Below are 11,468 nucleotides of genomic sequence, written 5' to 3'. Positions count from 1 at the left end.
TTATAAGCTCTTGATGGTTCTCTGTTGTCTTCAGCTTGGAGTCTGTGCTTCTCAGCCTTGAATATCAGTCTTTAGTTCTCCCCATTATGTTCCATGTACTCTATGCTCTAACCTGCCCAATTCCTTCACGTGTCCAGCCTTTTCACACCTTGATAACTATTTTCAAGGGGTTTCGTAATCTGGAAATAATCTTGTATTGCACATCTTCCTACTTCTAAAAAAAGCTCCTCCTTGCTCTTTTTTTTTTGACTAAAAGTTTAAAGTTTTAATCCAAATTTGGACAAGTGTTGGGAAAACCTGCTCCTACCTACTCTTACAATACAATGCAACAATCACACTCCTTGGTATTTACCCAAGTGAGTTGAAAAATTACGTCCACCCAAAAACCTGCACATGGATGTTTATAGCATCTTTGTTTATAATTGCCAACACTTGGAAATTGCCAAGTTGTTCTTCATTAGGTGAATGGATTAGTAAACTGTGATACATCCAGAAAATGGAATACCATTCCGTGCTAAAAATGTGAGCTATAAAGCTATCAAGCATATAAAACATGCTGGAATTTTAAATGCATATTACTAAGTGAAAGAAGCCTATCAAAAAAGGTGCATAATGTATGATTCCAACTTCTGACATTCTGAAAAAGTCAAAACTATAAACAGTAAAAAGATCAGAGGTTGCCAGGGGTCAGGAGGGGTGGTGAGGTGGCAGGGATGAATAGGCAGAGCACAGAGAATTTTTAGGACAATAAAAATACTCTGTATGATACCAAAATAGTGGATACATGTCACTATACATTTTTCTAAATTTGTGGAACGTACAACACCAAGAATGAATGATGAACTACAACTCTGGGTGATTATTTTGTGTCAGTGTATCAATTGTAACAAATGTGCCACTCTGGTGTGGAATGTGGATAATGGGGGGAGGTAATCGGAGGGTCTAAGGGGAAATATCTATACCTTCCCCTCAATTTTGCTCTGAACCTTAAACTATGCTTAAAAAATATAAAGTTTTCATAAAATAAAACAAAGACTCTTATTCACCTTTCAAGGTCTAGCTGAATGTCATAGTCTCTCTATAGTTTTCCTCAATGCACTTAACCCTCCTAATAAGATTAAATGCTTTCTCATCTTTGTTACCAGAGCATTTTCCATAAGCATTCCACTTTAGTGTTCATCATTTTGTGGTTTCTTTTATTTACTACTTAGTGTCCTTGTAGCCTGTATGCTACTTGATGGCTTGGAATTTTATATATACATATTTTTTAAGAGAGACAGAGAGAGAGCATGAGTGATAGAGGGAGAGAGAGAATCTTAAGCAGGCTCCATGCTTAGCATGGACTCAATCTCACAACCCTGAGATCATGACCCGAGCTGAAATCAGTAGTTGAACACTTACTGACTAAGCCACCCAGGTGCCCCTTATCTCATTTATTTCTAATTCTTAGCACCAAAGAAATGAGAGACACACAATGGATACTCAAACGTTGGTTGCATTTTGTTTAATAGAGTAAGGGACCAGCCCTAACTAGGTGAAATTGAACATGAAAAACCTGTATTGTATTGTTTAAGTATAAGGTAGGCTACATGGCTTTCCAGCATCGTCAACAAAGGTGATCTGAAGGGTTAGTCAATAGTAACCTCATTTTGAAGCAATATGATTTTAGGTGGCATCAATAGGAATAAATAATGTAGACAATGGGAAGTTATAATTCCATATTCTCTTGCATTGGTGTGAAACCAAGTTTAATACCTATATTATCTAAATACCTATAATATTGTATCCTATAAAATGTTGTGAACCACATTTTAAAAAGAACTCAGAAAGGGGAGCCTGGGTGGCTCAGTCAGTTAAGTGGCAGACTTCAGCTCAGGTCATGGTCTCAAGGTTTGTGAATTCGAGCCCCGCATTGGACTCTGTGCTGACGGCTCGGAGCCTGGAGCCTGCTTCGGATTCTGTGTCTCCCTCTCTCTCTGTCCCTCCCTGTTCGTGCAGTTCTGTCTTTCTTTCTTTCTCAAAAAGTGAATAAACATTAAAAACATTTTTTATAAGAACCCAGATAGAATAAAATGTTTTTTCAAAGGTAAACAGCAAGGATGGTGAAAGGAATGAAACAAATATTCTAAGGAGGCACTCAGAAGGAGACCAGAACACTGATTTCTGATGTTCCAGGGAAGGGTGTGAGTGGAAGTACAACCTTAAGGATGAAATTAACAAGGACTGGTGTGAGTTTCCAGGAGAAAGATGTGCTTCTGTGAGAGAATAGTTTCTGATCATCAAAGCAGAACCTAAATAGCCTGGCCCACCTCTGGAAGTGGTATCACTTGGCATAGGTTGGACACCTACTTTTTAGGAATGATATAGAAGGGAAAATGAGATATTCTCATAGATGTCTTTTTTGTTTGGTTGGCCCATTCATTACCATAAAAAATTAAAGAAAGAGTTTACATACATTTAGATGGAACACGAACTCATGAGTTCATTAGTTGCCACAGACTCAACCTATTTTATTGTCATAATTATTTGTTGGACATATTTATGTTTTTGCCTCCCTGGATCTTGCAGGTTAAAGTCTGAACGCTCTTGAAGGTTGAAGTTTTCAACCTCTGATTTGGAGAGTTTCTTCTAACTGTGAAATTTTAGGCTTTGCTTCCTCAACATAAATTCTCTTCTCTGTCTGTTCAGTCCAGTGTCTTCATTGGTCTGTTGAAGTTTTCCTTATTGTAACAGCTTCTTCTCCTCCCCATCTATGCTTTTAGTTATTTTATTCTAATTTTTCATGTTTGTTTATTTTGAGGGGGGCAGAGAGAGAGGGAGAGAGAGAATCCTTGATACAGGGCTTGATCACATGAACTGTGAGATCAAGACCTGTGTTGAAATCAAGAGTTGGACACCTGAGCCACCCAGGTGCCCTTCCATCTATGCTTTCAAAGTGGTATTTGAAGGCCCACATTCTCAAAGAACCAACCCCTATTTTGAGTCCCAAACCTTCGAGAGATTACTGTCCATGTTTCCACCAATATAAAGCACTTTTATTTCACAATATAGAAGTAAACGATTTGAAGAACAAAACAAAAAAGAAAGACTGCATTGGAGAACCTAGTATAGAATGAGAATACATTGGGCCTTGTAACTAAAGCTCCATATTGGCAGACTCATTCACTTTGTCTTAGTCGGTAAGACTTGGGGGATGGAGGTACATAGGTGAACTTGAGCTCTGTTCAGTAAGGGTTGCTCACAAGAGGAAGAAGGATGGAGCAGAACTATGCAGGCCCAGTGATCCTGTCTAAATTAAACTGTAAGATAAGGAACTCTACCTCCCACGGGCAGGGTTAAGCCCAGAGGTACACTTTTGCATTGATAGAAAGGAAACATCAAGAATGGGAAACGTATTTCCCATTAACATCATTTTTCCCCCTGATTACTTAGTAGGTGTAGGTCTACTGTCCCCCAAAGATAAGATGTTTGAGAGCAGACACTTACCATATTCTTTTTTTTTTTTAACTCAAAGTGCCCAGCACTGCGCAAAGACCATAAATACCAAATGCCATCACACAATGCAAAGAGCAGTGAATGAGAAGCCTAGAGACTTGACTTACAGTTTTTAGCTCTGACACTGTGGGATCTTCTTGCCTCTGGGCCTCAGTTTCTCATCTGGGAAATGGGGGGATTTGAAGAGAATATGATTCAAGAGAGAGTTGTAGGCCTAAGACCCATATATATATATATATATATATATATATATATATATATATATATGAATATATATATGAATCTGTTTCATATATAAAATGAATCTGTTTCAACCATATATATATATATATATATACAGATTCATTCCATGATTTGGTTAGAAGAATCTGTTCAGAGGTTAAAATGGAATAAAATATAGTTATTCATTGATCTTGCAGAACTGAATTGCCATAATTGAATTTAATATAAGTGAAAGACCTGAATGTCTACATCAGCATTTGATAATGACATAAATGTCTTTTCTGCACAGTTAGCTCCTATCTGCAGGTGCCCAGAGCTGCCTGCCTGGCTTCCTCTTCCTGGACAGGGTTTTATTTTCCGTGATAAGCTTTTTCCATATATATATATATATATATATATATATATATATATATATATTTTTTTTTTTTTTTTTTTTTTTTTTTTTTTTTTTTTTACCTTTAAAGTATTAATGTTCTGATCTTGGCAAGGTGTCCTAGAGGAGAGGGGTCTGGTAACCTAACTCACCCAAAGGTAAGAGTTTCATAGTATGTATGCTTTCATAACAGAATTTTAGGAAAGTGTTACACACTAGGTGGGGAGCTATTTTTGGACATGGTGTCTTTTTGCAGCATCCCTCGTACTATATTACGTAGGCATCTGTTCAGTCTACGAACACCCATACAGCCTATTCAGGTTGTGTTCGAGAGAGACAGTGAGTGTGCACGTGCGTGGGGTTGTGTGTCATGCACCATCAAGTCAGGTGGACAGGGAGGTCCACGGCTGGATGTTTCACCTACAAGTGGATTATCCTGTGAAGTATCTTGAAGGGTATAAATCTGCTTGGATTCTCAAGAGATGGACTAGATGACTTAGTAGGGTTTTTTGTCTGTCTCTATTTCCTGAAATCTTTTCTACAAAAAAAATGGGGGGTGGGGGGCTCACATGTTGGAACAATTATCCAAGAATATTTCATCCCTGAGAAAAATATAACCCCAGAGTCGCTGCCAAAGTCAGTGAGATCCATGGCAGCCTGCCTTCTGCACACAGACCTTGCACATTAACACTTTAAGGACTCGAGCAGAGAGCACGTTTCACTGTCTCCTGCAGCTCACTTGTGAATATAGGAGACTGACTAGGACCTCAGGGAAGGTGTCCTATGGCACCTGAAGAAATTTTTCTTACAAAATATGTACTAAATGGGCTCATTCTATTTTTAGGGTTACCAGTCATATGCTGTAAACCTCGTTTCCTTTCACATAACTGACAACTTGGATAAAATATTTAAAAGGCATCCTTCAAAGTTGGAGAATACTGTGACACAGATCACCGGCCCATTTCCTCTACTTCCTGGACGCAAAGCTCAAGTCCATTTCCTGGCCCTCCTTTGCAGTTAGGTGAGGCATGAAACTGAGATGCAGTCAATGGAATGTGACCAGAAATGACATACCCTACATCTGGGCCTGGCCCATAAAAGCTTCGTACTCATGACCCTTCATCTTCTTTTCCCTTTCTAGTTAGCTGGAGTGGAGTAAGCCCTCAGGGTGACATTGGGAGCTACATGTTAAAGATGGCGGAAACGGAGTCTCTGATCTCTCCAAGGAGATCTACCCAACTAGAAACTCCCACAAGGACTCTTATGAGAGTGAGAAATAAGCTTTTTCTGTGTTAATTCACTGAAATTTGTAGGTTTATCTGTTACAGTGGTAAACATCGCTTTGACCAACGCAATTATGATCACATTAATTTGCCTGAAGGTTGTTATTTATATTGAATGCTTTTTAGTAGAGATAACATGTTTCTGTGTGTGTGTGTGTGTGTGTTTGGTATGTTAAAATTATATCTGTCAGGAAACTACACTGACACTGAGATTTTTCCTTCTTCCACACCTGGCACATGCTATCTCAACATTTTCTGTTTCTGCCTAACCTCATCTAAGCTTATACTGATGCCCACTTACCTTCTTTTTTTATTCTTTCCTCTGTTTCTTGTCTTCCTTTTTCAACACTTTCGGCTCCCTTTTCTCGTTTGGCACATTCATTCATTTAGCTCAAATTTACCGTGTGGCTATTATGCATCGGACATTTGCCAGGTAATGAGCTGACAGTGGTAAGTGAAACAAATTGGGCTCTTCTCCCCTCTCATGGAATTTTTGGGAGGATGTGGGAGATTGTCCAGGGATGGACAACAGTTATGGAGGGATACAGAAACTCTGCTTACAGAGGATTATCACAGAAGGTTCTGAGGGACGGGACGTCAGCAGTGAGCAGAGGGAAGAGGAAAAGGGAACCATGGAAGGAGAAGGGGAGGAGCAGTCTGACTTGTCCAAAGGCACTGAGGTAGAAAGTATTTTGCAGGCTCAAAGAGTTTGGAAGGAGGCCACTGTGACTGCAGCTCTGTGTATGATGGAGAGAACTGTACAGAAAAGATTAAATTAGAGGGTACAGGGAGTTGTCTGGGTTTCAAATGTTATGGAAAGGAGCCTAGCTTCCCATGGAAGTGCAATGAGAAATTATCGAAAGATTCTAAGTGGGAAAGGAAAGTCATACAATTAGTGTTTTAAACATACTCTAGCTTTTGTTTAGGAAATAGATGGTAGGGAGCTGAGGGCTGAAAGAATGGTAGTCAAGTCCGGTGAAACATGATCTACTTTGGACTGCAGAGGACGCCGTGGGGAGTAAGAGATATAATGTATTTGTGGCACAATTTTGAATGCCTGTGTGACAACCAAGTTGAAATGCTGAATAGACAGTTAGATACATGAGTCTGGAGATCAGGGGAGGGGTCTGTGCTTTAAACGTAAATTTGAGAGTTGTGTTAGTGTATAACATTTAGTCACAAAGAGTAAAAGACCCAAGGCCTCAACTTACACTCACTGTGTGCTTTTTGGGTTGAAGGTCCTCATGGCTATAAGGAGGGCCATTTGCTCTTCAACCCATGTTTCCAGGTGGTTCTCTGAGAAGGTGAGGGGCTGCATCAAGCCTTCTGCATTCCCCTTCCAATCACCGTTGTAACTAAATGGAGAAAAAAAATTGACCTCAAGATTTGTAATTTTTTTATGCTAGTACCTTTCCTGAAGGGGACCGATTGAATTTGGAAGGAAATATGCAGGCACTGGGAACTTTCTGGGTGGACAGTGAGCTGCCTTAACCTGAGCCGAGCTCTGTAGACCTCATTCTATGATGTGGGGTGAATAAGGTCCACCTCAGTGACAGTCAAGAATGGTTTCTGGCGCGAGAGCCCTTGCCAGGCGATGTTTTGCTTTAGTGCCAGGGCTCAGGAGTGGAGATCCACACGTGGTGGCCACCTGAGACTCAGGGCAAAAAGTGCCCAGAGATCAAGACCCCCCGCGGAAGGAGTACGCTTGGCTACAATGTGAACCAAACCCTCTCTCCTTTCTTAGGCAATTAAAGAGCCTGGTTGCACACTTGGAGACACTGTTCACGCAGGCGATTCTTCTGCTATTAGAGAAGCAGATTGACTCCATTTTGATCATCCTGCCCTCGTCTGCTTGGCAAGCGCAGTGTGATGTCCATATGCTCTATTGTTCCCGTCAGCAGGGCGCTAACGTTTCTTTTGCTGCTGCTCTCACTTCTGTGGGGGATGTTTTTTTAGCCCCCTTTTCAATGTTGCCAACACATACATATATATTTTTAAAACATAGCACTTATTCTGGAGCTGCAGAAGGTGTGAGAGCTGTGTCCTCCAGCCATGGTACTGCATTTTCATTCAGACTCTGCTTCCTGCCTTTAAATGCAGCGTAGATTAGTTTTCCAAAGAGGTACCGATCACCAGTAAGTGGCAGTAGCCTGGCTTCAAGACAGGCTGCACTTACACTTCAGAGGCGACTGCCTGGAACTGGGAAAGGGTTGCAGCCAAACGGAATTTATTAGCGGGATCTATAGAATGTGTTTGAAGAGCTACGGTGGTGTGAGCCTGCAGGCACACAGGTTGGCCCACCATCACACAAAGTCAACCAGGCCAACTGCTCAGGGGATTCAGCCTGGCATGCCTTGTCAGCATTTCTTTATTTCTTCCTGCCGAGAGACACAAATGGAACAAATTTTCAGTCCCAGTGACTTATGCTTCTTGTGCATTTTTCCCTCTTCCTTAGAGCTTCCTTCCATGTTCTCAGCCTCCACGCCAGCTTCTCTTCCCCAGATGGCGTTAAGGAAGCAATTGTTTCTTTAGTGGTTCCAGCTGATTCCCTTCCCCGCCCGGTACCTGGATTTCCTGTTGGGCTGGATTTTTAGCTGGGGAGAGTTTTCTCAGTTCCTCAAGTAAGGATTTTAAACTCCACATTCAGCGAGAGGGCTGTGGAACTTGGCTTCTCTACAAGAACTAATCAATGTAAAGTGTGGGCTATGCCGCACCTGATCCTGAGAGACCCCCACAGGAGTGGGAAAGATCGTTTATTCTTCTTGGGGGTATGAAGCATTCAAACCCCATTTTGGAATGTTGATTTAGTTCTTCCAGATGACTTCTTTGCCGAATGCTTGCCCTGATAGGGACCGCCTGAACTCTGCCGGAGACAGCAAGGTATGGCAGGAAGAGGACGGCCTTTGTAGCCAGACTCATGCGCACTCGGATGTCAGCTCCGTCTTCACTGACTGGGTGACCTTGGAAAAGCCAGCCCCCGCTCCCCTCAGCCGACTGGGGCGAGGACGAAGTGGTGGGACTAAGGGTTTGGGGAGCAGCATGGAAGAACAATCTGACATTGTACTGTTGAGACTTCCTGTGGGATGACACTCACAGATTTTCATCTTTTTAAATTTCTGTCATGAAGGAAATCTTGCAATTTTGACAACTGCTGAACAAATAGACTCATAACCTTTTATTTTCACACGATAGCTAATTTTATGCTAATGCATTTCACAACCTAGTCCACTTATGACGGAAGCCTGAATTCTCTATCCTGGGGACTTGGATTGGGATGCTGGGTGAGACATGCTCCAATCTGTGTGTGTTTCGTTGAGGTAGGAGGGTTTTCCCTCCAATTCTCCCCTTCCTCCCCACCAGCCCTCAGCATTGGGATTAGTGCGGTAATGTTTGTAAAACACCTGGGAATCAGTTTGAACTACTTGACGTTTCAGGGACTGAACTGACTTATTATTATCCCAATCTCCATCCACATTCAATTTTATTTTTCAATACCAGACTCTCAAAAGCAGCCTGAACCTTCTCATTTCTACGACAAGGAGATTGCAATTATCTGTAGCTATTCTAAAGCTGCAACTATTAATGGGGCGCCTGGGTGGCGCAGTCGGTTAAGCGTCCGACTTCAGCCAGGTCACGATCTCGCGGTCTGTGAGTTCGAGCCCCGCGTCGGGCTCTGGGCTGATGGCTCAGAGCCTGGAGCCTGTTTCTGGTTCTGTGTCTCCCTCTCTCTCTGCCCCTCCCCCATTCATGCTCTGTCTCTCTCTGTCCCAAAAACAAATAAACGTTGAAAAAAAATAAAGCTGCAACTACTAACATTGTTGATAGAACATCCCTATAATTGTGATGGGAATTTACTTTTCCTCTCGTCTTTTATAATTTGGGTGAATTTTATCCGAGTGTGAAGAAACTCACAGAAGTAGTTTATTTATTTTTTTTTAAGTTTATTTATTTTGAGAGAAAGAGAGGGCACAGGTGGGCAAGGGACAGAGAGAGTGGAGAGACAGAATCCCAAGTAGGTTCTGTGCAGAGCCTGATGCGGGGCTCGAACTCAAACTGTGAGATCATGACCTGAGCCGAGATCAAGAGTCGCCCGCTTAACCGACTTCGCCACCCAGGCACCGCCTCTCAGAAGTGGCTTAAAAAGAGAAGCCCAGTGATGTCTGGACATTCCCACCAGACTCCAGCCCATTCCCACCAGATGGATCTCTGCCACATGAATATTCAGGGAGCCCCGAAGAGTCCATTAAAAACAAAGTTGAACTCTACCTGTTTATAGATTACTTCTCTTTGTAATTACACTATGTTTCAGCAACTAATGGGAATGAAACTTCTTAACAAAAACAACTGACTTTCCATAACATGAATTAAAGGAGAAATTAAGGTCAATTCTGTTTCAAATAACTGTCTCGAAAGGAAAAAAAAAAAAATCTCTTCATTAATCAAAAGCATCCAGACCTACTTCCCCCTATTAATCCAGGTATATAGAAGCACCTAACACTTGTAACCAATCTCTGTCTGCTCTAATGGATATTTGGAACCTTTATTGATTTGGGTAAATTTGCTTCTTCTAGGGTCAATAATGATAAATGAGTCATGTTCTGCATGAAGTGACTTGGTACTTTGAATTAAATGATTGTAATTATCTGTAGTTATTCTGTAACTGCTACTGTTACTGCTGTTGACAGAACATCCATGTAATTGTGATGGGAATTTTTTTTTCTCAGCTCTTTAATAATTTGGGTGAATTTGATCTGTGTGGAAATGCTCACCACGGAGGTTTAACGAGAGATAGTACCGGGCGGGACACCTTCATCTGAGGTTCTGTCCCTTCTCTGCCACGTGCCCCCAGTTCTGGCTCTGGGTTTGGTGCCAATCACAGCTTCCCTTCAAACCTGAGACCTGGCGACTTCCGGGAAGAGCCAAGCGACACGGGGCCACCCAATGCCTTTCCAGTGGTGCACTGAATCAGGCTCAGAACCCAGAGATGAGAGGTTAATCACCCCGTGTTGCCAAGGCCATCCTTATAGGATATCCGTTTAAAAGTGATCATCCACCCTGTGGTGTGAAACACTCACTGGCGATGAGAAAACCCTGCCTGACAACAGCTCTTGCTGTGCGCCCCATCTGCAGCCGCCGTTTAAAGGGAGTCATCTAGGGGCGCCTGGGTGGCTCAGTCGGTTGAGCGTCCGGCTTCGGCTCAGGTCATGATCTCGCGGTCCGTGGGTTCGAGCCCCGCGTCGGGCTCTGGGCTGACAGCTCAGAGCCTGGAGCCTGTTTCCGATTCTGTGTCTCCCTCTTTCTCTGACCCTCCCCTGTTCATGCTCTCTGTCTCAAAAATAAATAAATGTTAAATAAAAATAAATAAAAATAAAGGGAGTCATCTACGTACAAAGCCCTGTGCTCTGCCTCTGCGATGCAGGGCTCCCCAAATTACAGTGCGTGCAAATGAAAGGTATGCTCTCAGCTGACCTCTGACTTGAGGGTTTTGCCCACCTGCACTTCAGCCTCCAGGTGAGGACAATCCAGAGGCAATTTAGGACAGGACAGGTTTAAAAGAAAGACCGGCTTCATACCCTCCAGCTATATGCTTCTCCTCTAAACCAAGGGACTAGAGATTCATGTTGTAACATGTATAGAGCAAATTTTAAGTTTTTTTAAATAAATGTTTTAAGAGAAAGACATTAAGTTGGGCAAAGTAGTTCCTCTTTCTGTGCCTCAGCGTCAGCCCTCGCAAAAGGAAGCTGAAAGAAAGGACTGCCTTTCGGAGATTTGTGGCAGCTCTAACCCAGGTATCTCGGGACAGTGGGGCTTTTAGAGGTACTACCTTTGCATGCAAACCCATAGTAGAAATGTCTTCATTGTGGATGTTCCTGGCCAGCATCAAGTGGTCCGGTGAGGGTTCCTGTTTCAGTTGTGTGTGTGTGTGTGTGTTTCAAAACTCAGCAAAGAGAGAGAGACGGAGTGAAATCTTGCTGAGAGGAGGAAGCAATTTGCTGGACATGAAATGGGAGAGACAACCAATCACTGGGCTGGGCCCCATGTGTGCCAGCGACCTGGATTGAGAAATGCCTTTAAAAAAACAGCAGTTTAGGACA

The 11,468-nt window shown here is 42.5% G+C and overlaps 2 long non-coding RNA genes across 2 annotated transcripts in view; both read left to right on the top strand.

The window, feature by feature from the left end:
- The first annotated feature begins 4,243 nt into the window (after positions 1-4,243).
- On the top strand, positions 4,244-10,021 carry LOC123385992. Its single transcript, XR_006599354.1, has 2 exons — positions 4,244-5,111; positions 5,232-10,021. It is a non-coding gene; the product is annotated as an uncharacterized LOC123385992 (long non-coding RNA).
- A 736-nt stretch (positions 10,022-10,757) lies between these two features.
- Positions 10,758-11,468, top strand: part of LOC109500724 — a 257,771-nt gene continuing 257,060 nt past the window's right edge. Inside the window, exon 1 of the long non-coding RNA XR_006599351.1 lies at positions 10,758-11,162. This is a non-coding gene — a long non-coding RNA (uncharacterized LOC109500724). The remainder of the gene's footprint in view (positions 11,163-11,468) is intronic.

This window comes from Felis catus, chromosome B3 (assembly GCF_018350175.1).
Source record: "Felis catus isolate Fca126 chromosome B3, F.catus_Fca126_mat1.0, whole genome shotgun sequence".
Classification (NCBI taxonomy): Eukaryota; Metazoa; Chordata; class Mammalia; order Carnivora; family Felidae; genus Felis; species Felis catus.
Note: the sequence above shows the minus strand (reverse complement) of the source record. Positions and strands in the feature narration are given on the sequence as shown.